This window comes from Drosophila tropicalis, unplaced genomic scaffold (genome assembly GCF_018151085.1).
Source record: "Drosophila tropicalis isolate 14030-0801.00 unplaced genomic scaffold, ASM1815108v1 contig_119, whole genome shotgun sequence".
In the NCBI taxonomy this organism is placed as follows: domain Eukaryota; kingdom Metazoa; phylum Arthropoda; class Insecta; order Diptera; family Drosophilidae; genus Drosophila; species Drosophila tropicalis.
Genome location: NW_027172560.1, coordinates 54,636 through 76,218, shown reverse-complemented (window position 1 = coordinate 76,218; position 21,583 = coordinate 54,636). Strand labels below are relative to the sequence as shown.

Below are 21,583 nucleotides of genomic sequence, written 5' to 3'. Positions count from 1 at the left end.
TTATAAGTATATAACTTAAAAGAACGAAAACGGCGGTTCCAACTGTGATCGTCATAATGTACCCAAATGAATCGTCATCATTTTAGTGACGCAACATATGTATTTTAAGAGATTCCTACTGTCCCTATTAAAAAGGGAAAATAAAATTATTATAAGTATATAACTTAAAAGAACGAAATCGGCGGTTCCAACTGTGATCGTCATAATGTACCCAAATGAATCGTCATCATTTTAGTGACGCAACATATGTATTTTAAGAGATTCCTACTGTCCCTATTACAAAGGGAAAATATAATTATTATAAGTATATAACTTAAAAGAACGAAAATGGCGGTTTCAACTGTGATCGTCATAATGTACCCAAATGAATCGTCATCATTTTAGTGACGCAACATATGTATTTTAAGAGATTCCTACTGTCCCTATTAAAAAGGGAAAATAAAATTATTATAAGTATATAACTTAAAAGAACGAAAATGGCGGTTTCAACTGTGATCGTCATAATGTACCCAAATGAATCGTCATCATTTTAGTGACGCAACATATGTATTTTAAGAGATTCCTACTGTCCCTATTAAAAAGGGAAAATAAAATTATTATAAGTATATAACTTAAAAGAACGAAAATGGCGGTTTCAACTGTGATCGTCATAATGTACCCAAATGAATCGTCATCATTTTAGTGACGCAACATATGTATTTTAAGAGATTCCTACTGTCCCTATTACAAAGGGAAAATAAAATTATTATAAGTATATAACTTAAAAGAACGAAAATGGCGGTTTCAACTGTGATCGTCATAATGTAGCCAAATGAATCGTAATCTTTTTAGTGATGCAATAAAATGTGGATTACAAATTCTTCCGTATTTATTATCTCCTCATTATATTGAAAAAAAGTGGGAACATCCATATATGGGATATGCATATTGTATGAATATCTCATATCATATGAAAAAAATATCATAACGTATGGGATTTATTTATTATCCCATTTATATGAAAAAAAATTGTACTCACTATTAAAAATATTAATTTTGCCCATTTATCATATGGGAACATCCATATCATATGGGATATGCATTTTGTATAAATATCTCATATCATATGAAAAAATATCATAACGTATGGGATTTATTTATTATCCCATTTATATGAAAAAAATTTCAATATCATATGGGATATGCATTTTGTATAAATATCTCATATCATATGAAAAAATATCATAACGTATGGGATTTATTTATTATACCATTTATATGAAAAAAATTCAATATCATATGGGAACTTCCATATCATATGGGATATGCATTTTGTATAAATATCTCATATCATATGAAAAAATATCATAACGTATGGGATTTATTTATTATCCCATTTATATGAAAAAAATTTCAATATCATATGGGATATGCATTTTGTATAAATATCTCATATCATATGATATCATTTTGTATAAATATCTCATATCATATGAAAAAATATCATAACGTATGGGATTTATTTATTATCCCATTTATATGAAAAAAATTTCAATATCATATGGGATATGCATTTTGTATAAATATCTCATATCATATGAAAAAATATCATAACGTATGGGATTTATTTATTATCCCATTTATATGAAAAAAAATTTCAATATCATATGGGATATGCATTTTGTATAAATATCTCATATCATATGAAAAAATATCATAACGTATGGGATTTATTTATTATACCATTTATATGAAAAAAATTTATACTCAATATTAAAAATATAAATTTTGCCCATTTATCATATGGGAACATCCATATCATATGGGAAATGCATATCGTATGAACATCTCATATCATATGAAAAAATATCATAACGTATGGGATTTATTTATTATCCCATTTATATGAAAAAAATTTCAATATCATATGGGAACTTCCATAATCATATGGGATATGCATTTTGTATAAATATCTCATATCATATAAAAAATATCATAACGTATGGGATTTATTTATTATCCCATTTATATGAAAAAAATTTCAATATCATATGAAAAAATATCATAACGTATGGGATTTATTTATTATCCCATTTATATAAAAAAATTTTACTTAATATTAAAAATAAAAAATTTTGCCAATTTATCATATGGGAACATCCATATCATATGGGATATGCATTTTGTATAAATATCTCATATCATATGAAAAAATATCATAACGTATGGGATTTATTTATTATCCCATTTATATGAAAAAAAATTTTGAAAACTCAATATTGAAAATATTTATTTTGCCCATTTATCATATGGGAACATCCATATCATATGGGATATGCATATCGTATAAATATCTCATATCATATGAAAAAATATCATAACGTATGGCGCTTATTTATTATCCCATTTATATGAAAAAAATTTCAATATCATATGGGAACATCCATATCATATGGGATATGCATTTTGTATAAATATCTCATATCATATGAAAAAATATCATAACGTATGGGATTTATTTATTATCCCATTTATATGAAAAAAATTTCAATATCATATGGGATATGCATTTTGTATAAATATCTCATATCATATGAAAAAATATCATAACGTATGGGATTTATTTATTATACCATTTATATGAAAAAAAAATTTTTTTACTCAATATTAAAAATATAAATTATGCCCACTTATCATATGGGAACATCCATATCATATGGGAAATGCATATCGTATGAACATCTCATATCATATGAAAAAATATCATAACGTATGGGATTTATTTATTATCCCATTTATTTGAAAAAAATTTCAATATCATATGGGAACATCCATATCATATGGGATATGCATTTTGTATAAATATCTCATATCATATGAAAAAATATCATAACGTATGGGATTTATTTATTATCTCATTTATATGAAAAAAATTTCAATATCATATGGGAACTTCCATATCATATGGGATATGCATTTTGTATAAATATCTCATATCATATGAAAAAATATCATAACGTATGGGATTTATTTATTATCCCATTTATATGAAAAAAAATTTTACTTAATATTAAAAATATAAATTTTGCCCATTTATCATATGGGAACATCCATATCATATGGGATATGCATATCGTATGAACATCTCATATCATATGAAAAAATATATCATAACGTATGGGATTTATTTATTATCCCATTTATATGAAAAAAAATTTTACTCAGTATTGAAAATATTTATTTTGCCCATTTATCATATGGGAACATCCATATCATATGGGATATGCATATCGTATAAATATCTCATATCATATGAAAAAATATCATAACGTATGGGGCTTATTTATTATCCCATTTATATGAAAAAAAATTTTACTCAATATTAAAAATATAAATTTTGCCCATTTATCATATGGGATCATCCATATCATATGGGATATGCATATCGTATAAAAACATATTTATAAAAAAAAATGTTAATTTATTATTGAGCGGTACCTTCACACATAAATGGGCGATTTCGAGAATGCGTGGCACAAAACCTACTTAGGTGGTGTGATGTCGAGCATGGTCAGTCATATGTAATATCGGTACAGTTCTCAAATACATATGTCTTATGCATTTATAATCGGCAATGTCAATTTATTTATATATTATAATGAAGTTTAATGGTATTTATAAAAATACATATGAAAAATTATTGTTGAGTGGTACCTTCAAACATAAATGGGCGATTTCGAGAAAGCGTGGCACAAAACCTACTTAGGTGGTGTGATGTCGAGCATGGTCAGTCATATGTAATATCGGTACAGTTCTCAAATACATATGTCTTATGCATTTATAATCGGCAATGTCAGTTTATTTATATATTATATTGAAGTTTAATGGTATTTATAAAAATACATATGAAAAATTATTGTTGAGTGGTACCTTCAAACATAAATGGGCGATTTCGAGAAAGCGTGGCACAAAACCTACTTAGGTGGTGTGATGTCGAGCATGGTCAGTCATATGTAATATCGGTACAGTTCTCAAATACATATGTCTTATGCATTTATAATCGGCAATGTCAATTTATTTATATATTATAATGAAGTTTAATGGTATTTATAAAAATACACATGAAAAATTATTGTTGAGTGGTACCTTCAAACATAAATGGGCGATTTCGAGAAAGCGTGGCACAAAACCTACTTAGGTGGTGTGATGTCGAGCATGGTCAGTCATATGTAATATCGGTACAGTTCTCAAATACATATGTCTTATGCATTTATAATCGGCAATGTCAGTTTATTTATATATTATAATGAAGTTTAATGGTATTTATAAAAATACATATGAAAAATTATTGTTGAGTGGTACCTTCAAACATAAATGGGCGATTTCGAGAAAGCGTGGCACAAAACCTACTTAGGTGGTGTGATGTCGAGCATGGTCAGTCATATGTAATATCGGTACAGTTCTCAAATACATATGTCTTATGCATTTATAATCGGCAATGTCAATTTATTTATATATTATAATGAAGTTTAATGGTATTTATAAAAATACATATGAAAAATTATTGTTGAGTGGTACCTTCAAACATAAATGGGCGATTTCGAGAAAGCGTGGCACAAAACCTACTTAGGTGGTGTGATGTCGAGCATGGTCAGTCATATGTAATATCGGTACAGTTCTCAAATACATATGTCTTATGCATTTATAATCGGCAATGTCAATTTATTTATATATTATAATGAAGTTTAATGGTATTTATAAAAATACATATGAAAAATTATTGTTGAGTGGTACCTTCAAACATAAATGGGCGATTTCGAGAAAGCGTGGCACAAAACCTACTTAGGTGGTGTGATGTCGAGCATGGTCAGTCATATGTAATATCGGTACAGTTCTCAAATACATATGTCTTATGCATTTATAATCGGCAATGTCAATTTATTTATATATTATAATGAAGTTTAATGGTATTTATAAAAATACATATGAAAAATTATTGTTGAGTGGTACCTTCAAACATAAATGGGCGATTTCGAGAAAGCGTGGCACAAAACCTACTTAGGTGGTGTGATGTCGAGCATGGTCAGTCATATGTAATATCGGTACAGTTCTCAAATACATATGTCTTATGCATTTATAATCGGCAATGTCAATTTATTTATATATTATAATGAAGTTTAATGGTATTTATAAAAATACATATGAAAAATTATTGTTGAGTGGTACCTTCAAACATAAATGGGCGATTTCGAGAAAGCGTGTCACAAAACCTACTCATGATGAACAGTGGTTGTTCAGACTAATTGAAGGTTATGCTCTACTTCAAATTTAATATATCAAATAAAAAGATAATGAAAAAGCCTACCAAGGTATTCCAAGGTGTATGATGAAACGGTCTTAGGAGCGTTCTCTCTGCTGAAGTTTATTCACTGGTTATATTTGGATTTATCGTTAATACAAAATAAAGATTATGAGCATTAAATTAGTTCTTAGTTTAATTGTTCATAATCTTTAACCTTTTTATATAAAAAGGTAAATATGAGAATTGCGTCATAAATCTTGTTATGTTCGCAAATTAACTAATTGATCTTTTATATAGAGCAAAATTATTATTTTTTTTTATTAAAATCAAGTCATTTTTATTGAATTAACTTTTCCTTATAATTAAAAAACATTCGTCACATTAAATTTGAGTGATGGTTTTACTTAATATATAAAATCACACATTAAATATCAATTTCTATTTAAATTTTAAATTTAATATCAAAATACAAATGTTTATTTTATTTGAAAATAAACAAAATTAAAGCAAATGTGATTATATATTTTGTAAGTGTAAAAATAAAGATATTTTTGATCATTATTATTGAAAATTTATACAATTAATGAAAAACGAAAATGAACGCTATTAAATTTTGGCCGTATTCGTAAAATGTTACCACAAATAATATATTTTATTTTATTGAAAAATATATAATATTGTCAAGTATCTTTAAATATTTTAAAATATGCGTTTGTCTAAATTCATATATTCATGTTTTTAACAACACATTAAATAATAACATTATTCTGGTTGATCCTGCCAGTAGTTATATGCTTGTCTCAAAGATTAAGCCATGCATGTCTAAGTACACACGAATTAAAAGTGAAACCGCAAAAGGCTCATTATATCAGTTATGGTTCCTTAGATCGTTAACAGTTACTTGGATAACTGTGGTAATTCTAGAGCTAATACATGCAATTAAAACACGGACCTTTTGGGACGTGTGCTTTTATTAGACTAAAACCAAGCGATCAATTGATCGTTATATTGGTTGAACTCTAGATAACATGCAGATCGTATGGTCTTGTACCGACGACAGATCTTTCAAATGTCTGCCCTATCAACTTTTGATGGTAGTATCTAGGACTACCATGGTTGCAACGGGTAACGGGGAATCAGGGTTCGGTTCCGGAGAGGGAGCCTGAGAAACGGCTACCACATCTAAGGAAGGCAGCAGGCGCGTAAATTACCCACTCCCAGCTCGGGGAGGTAGTGACGAAAAATAACAATACAGGACTCATATCCGAGGCCCTGTAATTGGAATGAGTACACTTTAAATCCTTTAACAAGGACCAATTGGAGGGCAAGTCTGGTGCCAGCAGCCGCGGTAATTCCAGCTCCAATAGCGTATATTAAAGTTGTTGCGGTTAAAACGTTCGTAGTTGAACTTGTGCTTCATACGGGTAGTACAACATACATTTGTAGTTAGTACTATACCTTTATGTATGTAAGCGTATTATCGGTGGAGTTCTTATATGTAATTAAGTACTTGTACTTTTTTATATATTCCTCCTATTTAAAAACCTACATTAGTGCTCTTCATCGAGTGTTTTTGTGGGCCGGTACAATTACTTTGAACAAATTAGAGTGCTTAAAGCAGGCTTCAAATGCCTGAATATTCTGTGCATGGGATAATGAAATAAGACCTCTGTTCTGCTTTCATTGGTTTTCAGATCAAGAGGTAATGATTAATAGAAGCAGTTTGGGGGCATTAGTATTACGACGCGAGAGGTGAAATTCTTGGACCGTCGTAAGACTAACTTAAGCGAAAGCATTTGCCAAAGATGTTTTCATTAATCAAGAACGAAAGTTAGAGGTTCGAAGGCGATCAGATACCGCCCTAGTTCTAACCATAAACGATGCCAGCTAGCAATTGGGTGTAGCTACTTTTATGGCTCTCTCAGTCGCTTCCCGGGAAACCAAAGCTTTTGGGCTCCGGGGGAAGTATGGTTGCAAAGCTGAAACTTAAAGGAATTGACGGAAGGGCACCACCAGGAGTGGAGCCTGCGGCTTAATTTGACTCAACACGGGAAAACTTACCAGGTCCGAACATAAGTGTGTAAGACAGATTGATAGCTCTTTCTCGAATCTATGGGTGGTGGTGCATGGCCGTTCTTAGTTCGTGGAGTGATTTGTCTGGTTAATTCCGATAACGAACGAGACTCAAATATATTAAATAGATATCTTCAGGATTATGGTGTTGAAGCTTATATTGCCTTCATTCATGGTAGCAGTAAAATGTTTATTGTGTTTGAATGTGTTTATATAAGTGGAGCCGTACCTGTTGGTTTGTCCCATTATAAGGACACTAGCTTCTTAAATGGACAAATTGCGTCTAGCAATAATGAGATTGAGCAATAACAGGTCTGTGATGCCCTTAGATGTCCTGGGCTGCACGCGCGCTACAATGAAAGTATCAACGTGTATTTCCTAGACCGAGAGGTCCGGGTAAACCGCTGAACCACTTTCATGCTTGGGATTGTGAACTGAAACTGTTCACATGAACTTGGAATTCCTAGTAAGTGTGAGTCATTAACTCGCATTGATTACGTCCCTGCCCTTTGTGCACACCGCCCGTCGCTACTACCGATTGAATTATTTAGTGAGGTCTCCGGACGTGATCACTGTGACGCCTTGCGTGTTACGGTTGTTTCGCAAAAGTTGACCGAACTTGATTATTTAGAGGAAGTAAAAGTCGTAACAAGGTTTCCGTAGGTGAACCTGCGGAAGGATCATTATTGTATTTTCCAACCGTTATTAAAATAAATAAATTCCAAATTATTATAAGATATATAAGATGAAAATGAAATTTAAGATGAGAGCATAAGAACTAAATTCTATCCTATTTACCCAAGGATAAAAAAAAAGAGTATAAAATTAAACAACAATTGACGGACGGTAGCAAAATATGCTAAAACTCTTTAAATTATGGTGTTTTGCCAGCCATAAATAAAAATTATGTATTCCGATCGGAGATTGAAAATGATTTTTGTATATCTTATTTATTTGCGTGTATATGTACCATAATATACAGGCGTTGCGTATTGTATTGGCCATTATTGGTTTGGGCATTCAATGGTTAAAGCAACATCCCAAATGTACAATGTTGTACCTGCATTTAAGGTTAACGTTTTACATAATTTGATCGCTTACAAAATTTATCATCTTTTATAAATTATCAAGTCCAGTATTCAATCATTTATGTTAACTAAGACATTTCGCAGCATTCGTTTGGGTTAAGATTTTATTGAAGGAATTGATATATGCCAGTAAAATGGTGTATTTTTAATTTCTTTCAATAAAAATATTATTGACGTAATGAAATAAACAAACAATTTATTAATCACTCTAAGCGGTGGATCACTCGGCTCATGGGTCGATGAAGAACGCAGCAAACTGTGCGTCATCGTGTGAACTGCAGGACACATGAACATCGACATTTTGAACGCATATCGCAGTCCATGCTGTTATGGTACTTTAATTAATTTTAGAGTGCTGCTTGGACTACATATGGTTGAGGGTTGTAAGACTATGCTAAATAAGTTGTTTTAGTATTTTACGAAATATTAAAGCATATGGTATATTATTGGATATATATATATATGTATATTCATAATATTAATAATAATTGAAACACATTGGCTCTCATATGTATGAGAAAAATGAAGATGTATAATTTTCTTTTTCAAATCAAATGATACTGAGGAATGTTTAGCATAAAAAATATAAAATTTTAATCTAGAATTGCCTCTTATTAATGATATGAAATGAAAAACAATTGTCATAATATTATTCTTCACTTAAATTAGAAATTTACAATGGTTTTAATATATTTAATAATATATTTGTGTGTATATACAACCTCAACTCATATGGGACTACCCCCTGAATTTAAGCATATTAATTAGGGGAGGAAAAGAAACTAACAAGGATTTTCTTAGTAGCGGCGAGCGAAAAGAAAATAGTTCAGCACTAAGTCACTTTGTCTTTATGGCAAATGTGAGATGCAGTGTATGGAGCATCAATATTCTAGTATGAGAAATTAACGATTTAAGTCCTTCTTAAATGAGGCCATTTACCCATAGAGGGTGCCAGGCCCGTATAACGTTAATGATTACTAGATGGTGTTTCCAAAGAGTCGTGTTGCTTGATAGTGCAGCACTAAGTGGGTGGTAAACTCCATCTAAAACTAAATATAACCATGAGACCGATAGTAAACAAGTACCGTGAGGGAAAGTTGAAAAGAACTCTGAATAGAGAGTTAAATAGTACGTGAAACTGCTTAGAGGTTAAGCCCGATGAACCTGAATATCCATTATGGAAAATTCATCATTAGAGTTGTAATATTTCAATAATATTATAATAATAGTGTGCATTTTTTCCATATAAGGACATTGTAATCTATTAACATGAACCAAATTTATCATAAAATATGACTTATAGTTTATTTAAATTATTTTGCTTGCATTTTAACATAGAATAAATGTCATTAATTTGATAAAGTGTTGATAGATTTATATGAATACAGTGCGTTAATTTTTCGGAATTATATAATAGCATGATTATCATTGATTTTCTGTGTTTATTATATGCACTTGTATGATTAACAATGCGAAAGATTCAGGATACCTTCGGGACCCGTCTTGAAACACGGACCAAGGAGTCTAACATATGTGCAAGTTATTGGGATATAAACCTAATAGCATAATTAACTTGACTAATAATGGGATTAGTTTTTTAACTATTTATAGTTAATTAACACAATCCCGGGGCGTTCTATATAGTTATGTATAATGATATTTATATTATTTATACCTCTAACTGGAACGTACCTTGAGCATATATGCTGTGACCCGAAAGATGGTGAACTATACTTGATCAGGTTGAAGTCAGGGGAAACCCTGATGGAAGACCGAAACAGTTCTGACGTGCAAATCGATTGTCAGAATTGAGTATAGGGGCGAAAGACCAATCGAACCATCTAGTAGCTGGTTCCTTCCGAAGTTTCCCTCAGGATAGCTGGTGCATTTAAATGTTATATAAAATAATCTTATCTGGTAAAGCGAATGATTAGAGGCCTTAGGGTCGAAACGATCTTAACCTATTCTCAAACTTTAAATGGGTAAGAACCTTAACTTTCTTGATATGAAGTTTAAGGTTATGATATATTGTGCCCAGTGGGCCACTTTTGGTAAGCAGAACTGGCGCTGTGGGATGAACCAAACGTAATGTTACGGTGCCCAAATTAACAACTCATACAGAAACCATGAAAGGCGTTGGTTGCTTAAAACAGCAGGACGGTGATCATGGAAGTCGAAATCCGCTAAGGAGTGTGTAACAACTCACCTGCCGAAGCAACTAGCCCTTAAAATGGATGGCGCTTAAGTTGTATACCTATACATTACCGCTAAAGTAGATGATTTATATTATTTATAATATAAATTTTGAAACTTTAGTGAGTAGGAAGGTACAATGGTGTGCTTAGAAGTGTTTGGCGTAAGCCTGCATGGAGCCGCCATTGGTACAGATCTTGGTGGTAGTAGCAAATAATCGAATGAGACCTTGGAGGACTGAAGTGGAGAAGGGTTTCGTGTGAACAGTGGTTGATCACGAGTTAGTCGGTCCTAAGTTCAAGGCGAAAGCCGAAAATTTTCAAGTTTTAAATATGTCAAATAAATTAATCTAAAGTAAAACACTTGAATAATTTTGAACGAAAGGGAATACGGTTCCAATTCCGTAACCTGTTGAGTATCCGTTTGTTATTAAATATGGGCCTCGTGCTCATCCTGGCAACAGGAACGACCATAAAGAAGCCGTCGAGAGGTATCGGAAGAGTTTTCTTTTCTGTTTTATAGCCGTACTACCATGGAAGTCTTTCGCAGAGAGATATGGTAGATGGGCTAGAAGAGCATGACATATACTGTTGTGTCGATATTTTCTCCTCGGACCTTGAAAATTTATGGTGGGGATACGCAAACTTCTCAACAGGCCGTACCAATATCCGCAGCTGGTCTCCAAGGTGAAGAGTCTCTAGTCGATAGAATAATGTAGGTAAGGGAAGTCGGCAAATTAGATCCGTAACTTCGGGATAAGGATTGGCTCTGAAGATTGAGATAGTCGGGCTTGATTGGGAAACAATAACATGGTTTATGTGCTCGTTCTGGGTAAATAGAGTTTCTATCATTTATGATAGTTATTTGTTCCCCGGATAGTTAGTTACGTAGCCAATTGTGGAACTTTCTTGCTAAAATTTTTAAGAATACTAATTAATTTTAATTAGTTCTTTTAAATTATAACGATTATCAATTAACAATCAATTCAGAACTGGCACGGACTTGGGGAATCCGACTGTCTAATTAAAACAAAGCATTGTGATGGCCCTAGCGGGTGTTGACACAATGTGATTTCTGCCCAGTGCTCTGAATGTCAAAGTGAAGAAATTCAAGTAAGCGCGGGTCAACGGCGGGAGTAACTATGACTCTCTTAAGGTAGCCAAATGCCTCGTCATCTAATTAGTGACGCGCATGAATGGATTAACGAGATTCCTACTGTCCCTATCTACTATCTAGCGAAACCACAGCCAAGGGAACGGGCTTGGAATAATTAGCGGGGAAAGAAGACCCTTTTGAGCTTGACTCTAATCTGGCAGTGTAAGGAGACATAAGAGGTGTAGAATAAGTGGGAGATATTATTCCTTGTGTTTGATATCGCCAATGAAATACCACTACTCTTATTGTTTCCTTACTTACTTGATTAAATGGAACGTGTATCATTTCCTAGCCATTATACGGATATATTTATTATATCTTATGGTATTGGGTTTTGATGCAAGCTTCTTGATCAAAGTATCACGAGTTTGTTATATAATCGCAAACAAATTCTTTAATGAGAGATTGCATTTATGTATTTTCAATTTGAAATTTTTGGTATAACTCCAATTACTCAGGTATGATCCAATTCAAGGACATTGCCAGGTAGGGAGTTTGACTGGGGCGGTACATCTCTCAAATAATAACGGAGGTGTCCCAAGGCCAGCTCAGTGCGGACAGAAACCACACATAGAGCAAAAGGGCAAATGCTGACTTGATCTCGGTGTTCAGTACACACAGGGACAGCAAAAGCTCGGCCTATCGATCCTTTTGGTTTAAAGAGTTTTTAACAAGAGGTGTCAGAAAAGTTACCATAGGGATAACTGGCTTGTGGCGGCCAAGCGTTCATAGCGACGTCGCTTTTTGATCCTTCGATGTCGGCTCTTCCTATCATTGTGAAGCAAAATTCACCAAGCGTTGGATTGTTCACCCATGCAAGGGAACGTGAGCTGGGTTTAGACCGTCGTGAGACAGGTTAGTTTTACCCTACTAATGACAAAACGTTGTTGCGACAGCATTCCTGCGTAGTACGAGAGGAACCGCAGGTACGGACCAATGGCACAATACTTGTTCGAGCGAACAGTGGTATGACGCTACGTCCGTTGGATTATGCCTGAACGCCTCTAAGGTCGTATCCGTGCTGGACTGCAATGATAAATAAGGGGCAATTTGCATTGTATGGCTTCTAAACCATTAAAAGTTTATTTTATAAACGACAATGGATGTGATGCCAATGTTATTTGTAACATAGTAAATTGGGAGGATCTTCGATCACCTGATGCCGCGCTAGTTACTTATTAAAACATTATTTAATACAATGACAAAGCCTAGAATCAATTGTAAACGACTTTTGTAACAGGCAAGGTGTTGTAAGTGGTTGAGCAGCTGCCATACTGCGATCCACTGAAGCTTATCCTTTGCTTGATGATTCGATTTTTAAATTGCCGATGTATTTTTATTATATGGAGAGTATTTCATATAATAAGTGTTATTATTTATTATAAGTATATAACTTAAAAGAACGAAAACGGCGGTTCCAACTGTGATCGTCATAATGTACCCAAATGAATCGTCATCATTTTAGTGACGCAACATATGTATTTTAAGAGATTCCTACTGTCCCTATTAAAAAGGGAAAATAAAATTATTATAAGTATATAACTTAAAAGAACGAAATCGGCGGTTCCAACTGTGATCGTCATAATGTACCCAAATGAATCGTCATCATTTTAGTGACGCAACATATGTATTTTAAGAGATTCCTACTGTCCCTATTACAAAGGGAAAATAAAAAATTATTATAAGTATATAACTTAAAAGAACGAAAATGGCGGTTCCAACTGTGATCGTCATAATGTACCCAAATGAATCGTCATCATTTTAGTGACGCAACATATGTATTTTAAGAGATTCCTACTGTCCCTATTAAAAAGGGAAAATAAAATTATTATAAGTATATAACTTAAAAGAACGAAAATGGCGGTTTCAACTGTGATCGTCATAATGTACCCAAATGAATCGTCATCATTTTAGTGACGCAACATATGTATTTTAAGAGATTCCTACTGTCCCTATTAAAAAGGGAAAATAAAATTATTATAAGTATATAACTTAAAAGAACGAAAATGGCGGTTTCAACTGTGATCGTCATAATGTACCCAAATGAATCGTCATCATTTTAGTGACGCAACATATGTATTTTAAGAGATTCCTACTGTCCCTATTACAAAGGGAAAATAAAATTATTATAAGTATATAACTTAAAAGAACGAAAATGGCGGTTTCAACTGTGATCGTCATAATGTAGCCAAATGAATCGTAATCTTTTTAGTGATGCAATAAAATGTGGATTACAAATTCTTCCGTATTTATTATCTCCTCATTATATTGAAAAAAAGTGGGAACATCCATATATGGGATATGCATATTGTATGAATATCTCATATCATATGAAAAAATATCATAACGTATGGGATTTATTTATTATCCCATTTATATGAAAAAAAATTGTACTCACTATTAAAAATATTAATTTTGCCCATTTATCATATGGGAACATCCATATCATATGGGATATGCATTTTGTATAAATATCTCATATCATATGAAAAAATATCATAACGTATGGGATTTATTTATTATCCCATTTATATGAAAAAAATTTCAATATCATATGGGATATGCATTTTGTATAAATATCTCATATCATATGAAAAAATATCATAACGTATGGGATTTATTTATTATACCATTTATATGAAAAAAATTTCAATATCATATGGGAACTTCCATATCATATGGGATATGCATTTTGTATAAATATCTCATATCATATGAAAAAATATCATAACGTATGGGATTTATTTATTATCCCATTTATATGAAAAAAATTTCAATATCATATGGGATATGCATTTTGTATAAATATCTCATATCATATGAAAAAATATCATAACGTATGGGATTTATTTATTATCCCATTTATATGAAAAAAATTTTCAATATCATATGGGATATGCATTTTGTATAAATATCTCATATCATATGAAAAAATATCATAACGTATGGGATTTATTTATTATACCATTTATATGAAAAAAAATTTTACTCAATATTAAAAATATAAATTTTGCCCATTTATCATATGGGAACATCCATATCATATGGGAAATGCATATCGTATGAACATCTCATATCATATGAAAAAATATCATAACGTATGGGATTTATTTATTATCCCATTTATATGAAAAAAATTTCAATATCATATGGGAGCATCCATATCATATGGGATATGCATTTTGTATAAATATCTCATATCATATGAAAAAATATCATAACGTATGGGTTTTATTTATTATCTCATTTATATGAAAAAAATTTCAATATCATATGGGAACTTCCATATCATATGGGATATGCATTTTGTATAAATATCTCATATCATATGAAAAAAATATATCATAGACAAAATAAAAAAAAATTAAAAAAAAATAAAATTGTTTTTTTTTTTTAATTCTTTTTTTTTTTTTTTTTTTTTTTTTTTTAAAATTTTCTTTTCTTTAAAAAATATCATAACTATGGGATTTATTTATTATCCCATTTATATGAAAAAAAATTTTACTCAATATTGAAAATATTTATTTTGCCCATTTATCATATGGGAACATCCATATCATATGGGATATGCATATCGTATAAATATCTCATATCATATGAAAAAATATCATAACGTATGGCGCTTATTTATTATCCCATTTATATGAAAAAAATTTCAATATCATATGGGAACATCCATATCATATGGGATATGCATTTTGTATAAATATCTCATATCATATGAAAAAATATCATAACGTATGGGATTTATTTATTATCCCATTTATATGAAAAAAATTTCAATATCATATGGGATATGCATTTTGTATAAATATCTCATATCATATGAAAAAATATCATAACGTATGGGATTTATTTATTATACCATTTATATGAAAAAAAATTTTACTCAATATTAAAAATATAAATTATGCCCACTTATCATATGGGAACATCCATATCATATGGGAAATGCATATCGTATGAACATCTCATATCATATGAAAAAATATCATAACGTATGGGATTTATTTATTATCCCATTTATTTGAAAAAAATTTCAATATCATATGGGAACATCCATATCATATGGGATATGCATTTTGTATAAATATCTCATATCATATGAAAAAATATCATAACGTATGGGATTTATTTATTATCTCATTTATATGAAAAAAATTTCAATATCATATGGGAACTTCCATATCATATGGGATATGCATTTTGTATAAATATCTCATATCATATGAAAAAATATCATAACGTATGGGATTTATTTATTATCCCATTTATATGAAAAAAAATTTTACTTAATATTAAAAATATAAATTTTGCCCATTTATCATATGGGAACATCCATATCATATGGGATATGCATATCGTATGAACATCTCATATCATATGAAAAAATATCATAACGTATGGGATTTATTTATTATCCCATTTATATGAAAAAAAATTTTACTCAGTATTGAAAATATTTATTTTGCCCATTTATCATATGGGAACATCCATATCATATGGGATATGCATATCGTATAAATATCTCATATCATATGAAAAAATATCATAACGTATGGGGCTTATTTATTATCCCATTTATATGAAAAAAAATTTTACTCAATATTAAAAATATAAATTTTGCCCATTTATCATATGGGATCATCCATATCATATGGGATATGCATATCGTATAAAAACATATTTATAAAAAAAAATGTTAATTTATTATTGAGCGGTACCTTCACACATAAATGGGCGATTTCGAGAATGCGTGGCACAAAACCTACTTAGGTGGTGTGATGTCGAGCATGGTCAGTCATATGTAATATCGGTACAGTTCTCAAATACATATGTCTTATGCATTTATAATCGGCAATGTCAATTTATTTATATATTATAATGAAGTTTAATGGTATTTATAAAAATACATATGAAAAATTATTGTTGAGTGGTACCTTCAAACATAAATGGGCGATTTCGAGAAAGCGTGGCACAAAACCTACTTAGGTGGTGTGATGTCGAGCATGGTCAGTCATATGTAATATCGGTACAGTTCTCAAATACATATGTCTTATGCATTTATAATCGGCAATGTCAGTTTATTTATATATTATATTGAAGTTTAATGGTATTTATAAAAATACATATGAAAAATTATTGTTGAGTGGTACCTTCAAACATAAATGGGCGATTTCGAGAAAGCGTGGCACAAAACCTACTTAGGTGGTGTGATGTCGAGCATGGTCAGTCATATGTAATATCGGTACAGTTCTCAAATACATATGTCTTATGCATTTATAATCGGCAATGTCAATTTATTTATATATTATAATGAAGTTTAATGGTATTTATAAAAATACACATGAAAAATTATTGTTGAGTGGTACCTTCAAACATAAATGGGCGATTTCGAGAAAGCGTGGCACAAAACCTACTTAGGTGGTGTGATGTCGAGCATGGTCAGTCATATGTAATATCGGTACAGTTCTCAAATACATATGTCTTATGCATTTATAATCGGCAATGTCAGTTTATTTATATATTATAATGAAGTTTAATGGTATTTATAAAAATACATATGAAAAATTATTGTTGAGTGGTACCTTCAAACATAAATGGGCGATTTCGAGAAAGCGTGGCACAAAACCTACTTAGGTGGTGTGATGTCGAGCATGGTCAGTCATATGTAATATCGGTACAGTTCTCAAATACATATGTCTTATGCATTTATAATCGGCAATGTCAATTTATTTATATATTATAATGAAGTTTAATGGTATTTATAAAAATACATATGAAAAATTATTGTTGAGTGGTACCTTCAAACATAAATGGGCGATTTCGAGAAAGCGTGGCACAAAACCTACTTAGGTGGTGTGATGTCGAGCATGGTCAGTCATATGTAATATCGGTACAGTTCTCAAATACATATGTCTTATGCATTTATAATCGGCAATGTCAATTTATTTATATATTATAATGAAGTTTAATGGTATTTATAAAAATACATATGAAAAATTATTGTTGAGTGGTACCTTCAAACATAAATGGGCGATTTCGAGAAAGCGTGGCACAAAACCTACTTAGGTGGTGTGATGTCGAGCATGGTCAGTCATATGTAATATCGGTACAGTTCTCAAATACATATGTCTTATGCATTTATAATCGGCAATGTCAATTTATTTATATATTATAATGAAGTTTAATGGTATTTATAAAAATACATATGAAAAATTATTGTTGAGTGGTACCTTCAAACATAAATGGGCGATTTCGAGAAAGCGTGGCACAAAACCTACTTAGGTGGTGTGATGTCGAGCATGGTCAGTCATATGTAATATCGGTACAGTTCTCAAATACATATGTCTTATGCATTTATAATCGGCAATGTCAATTTATTTATATATTATAATGAAGTTTAATGGTATTTATAAAAATACATATGAAAAATTATTGTTGAGTGGTACCTTCAAACATAAATGGGCGATTTCGAGAAAGCGTGTCACAAAACCTACTCATGATGAACAGTGGTTGTTCAGACTAATTGAAGGTTATGCTCTACTTCAAATTTAATATATCAAATAAAAAGATAATGAAAAAGCCTACCAAGGTATTCCAAGGTGTATGATGAAACGGTCTTAGGAGCGTTCTCTCTGCTGAAGTTTATTCACTGGTTATATTTGGATTTATCGTTAATACAAAATAAAGATTATGAGCATTAAATTAGTTCTTAGTTTAATTGTTCATAATCTTTAACCTTTTTATATAAAAAGGTAAATATGAGAATTGCGTCATAAATCTTGTTATGTTCGCAAATTAACTAATTGATCTTTTATATAGAGCAAAATTATTATTTTTTTTTTATTAAAATCAAGTCATTTTTATTGAATTAACTTTTCCTTATAATTAAAAAACATTCGTCACATTAAATTTGAGTGATGGTTTTACTTAATATATAAAATCACACATTAAATATCAATTTCTATTTAAATTTTAAATTTAATATCAAAATACAAATGTTTATTTTATTTGAAAATAAACAAAATTAAAGCAAATGTGATTATATATTTTGTAAGTGTAAAAATAAAGATATTTTTGATCATTATTATTGAAAATTTATACAATTAATGAAAAACGAAAATGAACGCTATTAAATTTTGGCCGTATTCGTAAAATGTTACCACAAATAATATATTTTATTTTATTGAAAAATATATAATATTGTCAAGTATCTTTAAATATTTTAAAATATGCGTTTGTCTAAATTCATATATTCATGTTTTTAACAACACATTAAATAATAACATTATTCTGGTTGATCCTGCCAGTAGTTATATGCTTGTCTCAAAGATTAAGCCATGCATGTCTAAGTACACACGAATTAAAAGTGAAACCGCAAAAGGCTCATTATATCAGTTATGGTTCCTTAGATCGTTAACAGTTACTTGGATAACTGTGGTAATTCTAGAGCTAATACATGCAATTAAAACACGGACCTTTTGGGACGTGTGCTTTTATTAGACTAAAACCAAGCGATCAATTGATCGTTATATTGGTTGAACTCTAGATAACATGCAGATCGTATGGTCTTGTACCGACGACAGATCTTTCAAATGTCTGCCCTATCAACTTTTGATGGTAGTATCTAGGACTACCATGGTTGCAACGGGTAACGGGGAATCAGGGTTCGGTTCCGGAGAGGGAGCCTGAGAAACGGCTACCACATCTAAGGAAGGCAGCAGGCGCGTAAATTACCCACTCCCAGCTCGGGGAGGTAGTGACGAAAAATAACAATACAGGACTCATATCCGAGGCCCTGTAATTGGAATGAGTACACTTTAAATCCTTTAACAAGGACCAATTGGAGGGCAAGTCTGGTGCCAGCAGCCGCGGTAATTCCAGCTCCAATAGCGTATATTAAAGTTGTTGCGGTTAAAACGTTCGTAGTTGAACTTGTGCTTCATACGGGTAGTACAACATACATTTGTAGTTAGTACTATACCTTTATGTATGTAAGCGTATTATCGGTGGAGTTCTTATATGTAATTAAGTACTTGTACTTTTTTATATATTCCTCCTATTTAAAAACCTACATTAGTGCTCTTCATCGAGTGTTTTTGTGGGCCGGTACAATTACTTTGAACAAATTAGAGTGCTTAAAGCAGGCTTCAAATGCCTGAATATTCTGTGCATGGGATAATGAAATAAGACCTCTGTTCTGCTTTCATTGGTTTTCAGATCAAGAGGTAATGATTAATAGAAGCAGTTTGGGGGCATTAGTATTACGACGCGAGAGGTGAAATTCTTGGACCGTCGTAAGACTAACTTAAGCGAAAGCATTTGCCAAAGATGTTTTCATTAATCAAGAACGAAAGTTAGAGGTTCGAAGGCGATCAGATACCGCCCTAGTTCTAACCATAAACGATGCCAGCTAGCAATTGGGTGTAGCTACTTTTATGGCTCTCTCAGTCGCTTCCCGGGAAACCAAAGCTTTTGGGCTCCGGGGGAAGTATGGTTGCAAAGCTGAAACTTAAAGGAATTGACGGAAGGGCACCACCAGGAGTGGAGCCTGCGGCTTAATTTGACTCAACACGGGAAAACTTACCAGGTCCGAACATAAGTGTGTAAGACAGATTGATAGCTCTTTCTCGAATCTATGGGTGGTGGTGCATGGCCGTTCTTAGTTCGTGGAGTGATTTGTCTGGTTAATTCCGATAACGAACGAGACTCAAATATATTAAATAGATATCTTCAGGATTATGGTGTTGAAGCTTATATTGCCTTCATTCATGGTAGCAGTAAAATGTTTATTGTGTTTGAATGTGTTTATATAAGTGGAGCCGTACCTGTTGGTTTGTCCCATTATAAGGACACTAGCTTCTTAAATGGACAAATTGCGTCTAGCAATAATGAGATTGAGCAATAACAGGTCTGTGATGCCCTTAGATGTCCTGGGCTGCACGCGCGCTACAATGAAAGTATCAACGTGTATTTCCTAGACCGAGAGGTCCGGGTAAACCGCTGAACCACTTTCATGCTTGGGATTGTGAACTGAAACTGTTCACATGAACTTGGAATTCCTAGTAAGTGTGAGTCATTAACTCGCATTGATTACGTCCCTGCCCTTTGTGCACACCGCCCGTCGCTACTACCGATTGAATTATTTAGTGAGGTCTCCGGACGTGATCACTGTGACGCCTTGCGTGTTACGGTTGTTTCGCAAAAGTTGACCGAACTTGATTATTTAGAGGAAGTAAAAGTCGTAACAAGGTTTCCGTAGGTGAACCTGCGGAAGGATCATTATTGTATTTTCCAACCGTTATTAAAATAAATAAATTCCAAATTATTATAAGATATATAAGATGAAAATGAAATTTAAGATGAGAGCATAAGAACTAAATTCTATCCTATTTACCCAAGGATAAAAAAAAAAAGTATAAAATTAAACAACAATTGACGGACGGTAGCAAAATATGCTAAAACTCTTTAAATTATGGTGTTTTGCCAGCCATAAATAAAAATTATGTATTCCGATCGGAGATTGAAAATGATTTTTGTATATCTTATTTATTTGCGTGTATATGTACCATAATATACAGGCGTTGCGTATTGTATTGGCCATTATTGGTTTGGGCATTCAATGGTTAAAGCAACATCCCAAATGTACAATGTTGTACCTGCATTTAAGGTTAACGTTTTACATAATTTGATCGCTTACAAAATTTATCATCTTTTATAAATTATCAAGTCCAGTATTCAATCATTTATGTTAACTAAGACATTTCGCAGCATTCGTTTGGGTTAAGAT

At 31.6% G+C, this 21,583-nt stretch overlaps 4 non-coding genes across 4 annotated transcripts; all 4 read left to right on the top strand.

Annotated features, from left to right (window-relative positions):
- Window positions 1–6,045: 6,045 nt before the first annotated feature.
- Window positions 6,046–8,040, top strand: LOC137577945 (small subunit ribosomal RNA). The gene has a single exon (XR_011032509.1). It is a non-coding gene; the product is annotated as a small subunit ribosomal RNA (ribosomal RNA).
- Window positions 8,041–8,646: 606 nt separating this feature from the next.
- On the top strand, window positions 8,647–8,825 carry LOC137578000 (5.8S ribosomal RNA). The gene has a single exon (XR_011032527.1). It is a non-coding gene; the product is annotated as a 5.8S ribosomal RNA (ribosomal RNA).
- A 335-nt stretch (window positions 8,826–9,160) lies between these two features.
- Window positions 9,161–13,104, top strand: LOC137577980 (large subunit ribosomal RNA). The gene has a single exon (XR_011032521.1). It is a non-coding gene; the product is annotated as a large subunit ribosomal RNA (ribosomal RNA).
- Window positions 13,105–19,083: 5,979 nt separating this feature from the next.
- On the top strand, window positions 19,084–21,078 carry LOC137577944 (small subunit ribosomal RNA). The gene has a single exon (XR_011032508.1). It is a non-coding gene; the product is annotated as a small subunit ribosomal RNA (ribosomal RNA).
- The last annotated feature ends 505 nt before the right edge of the window (window positions 21,079–21,583 follow it).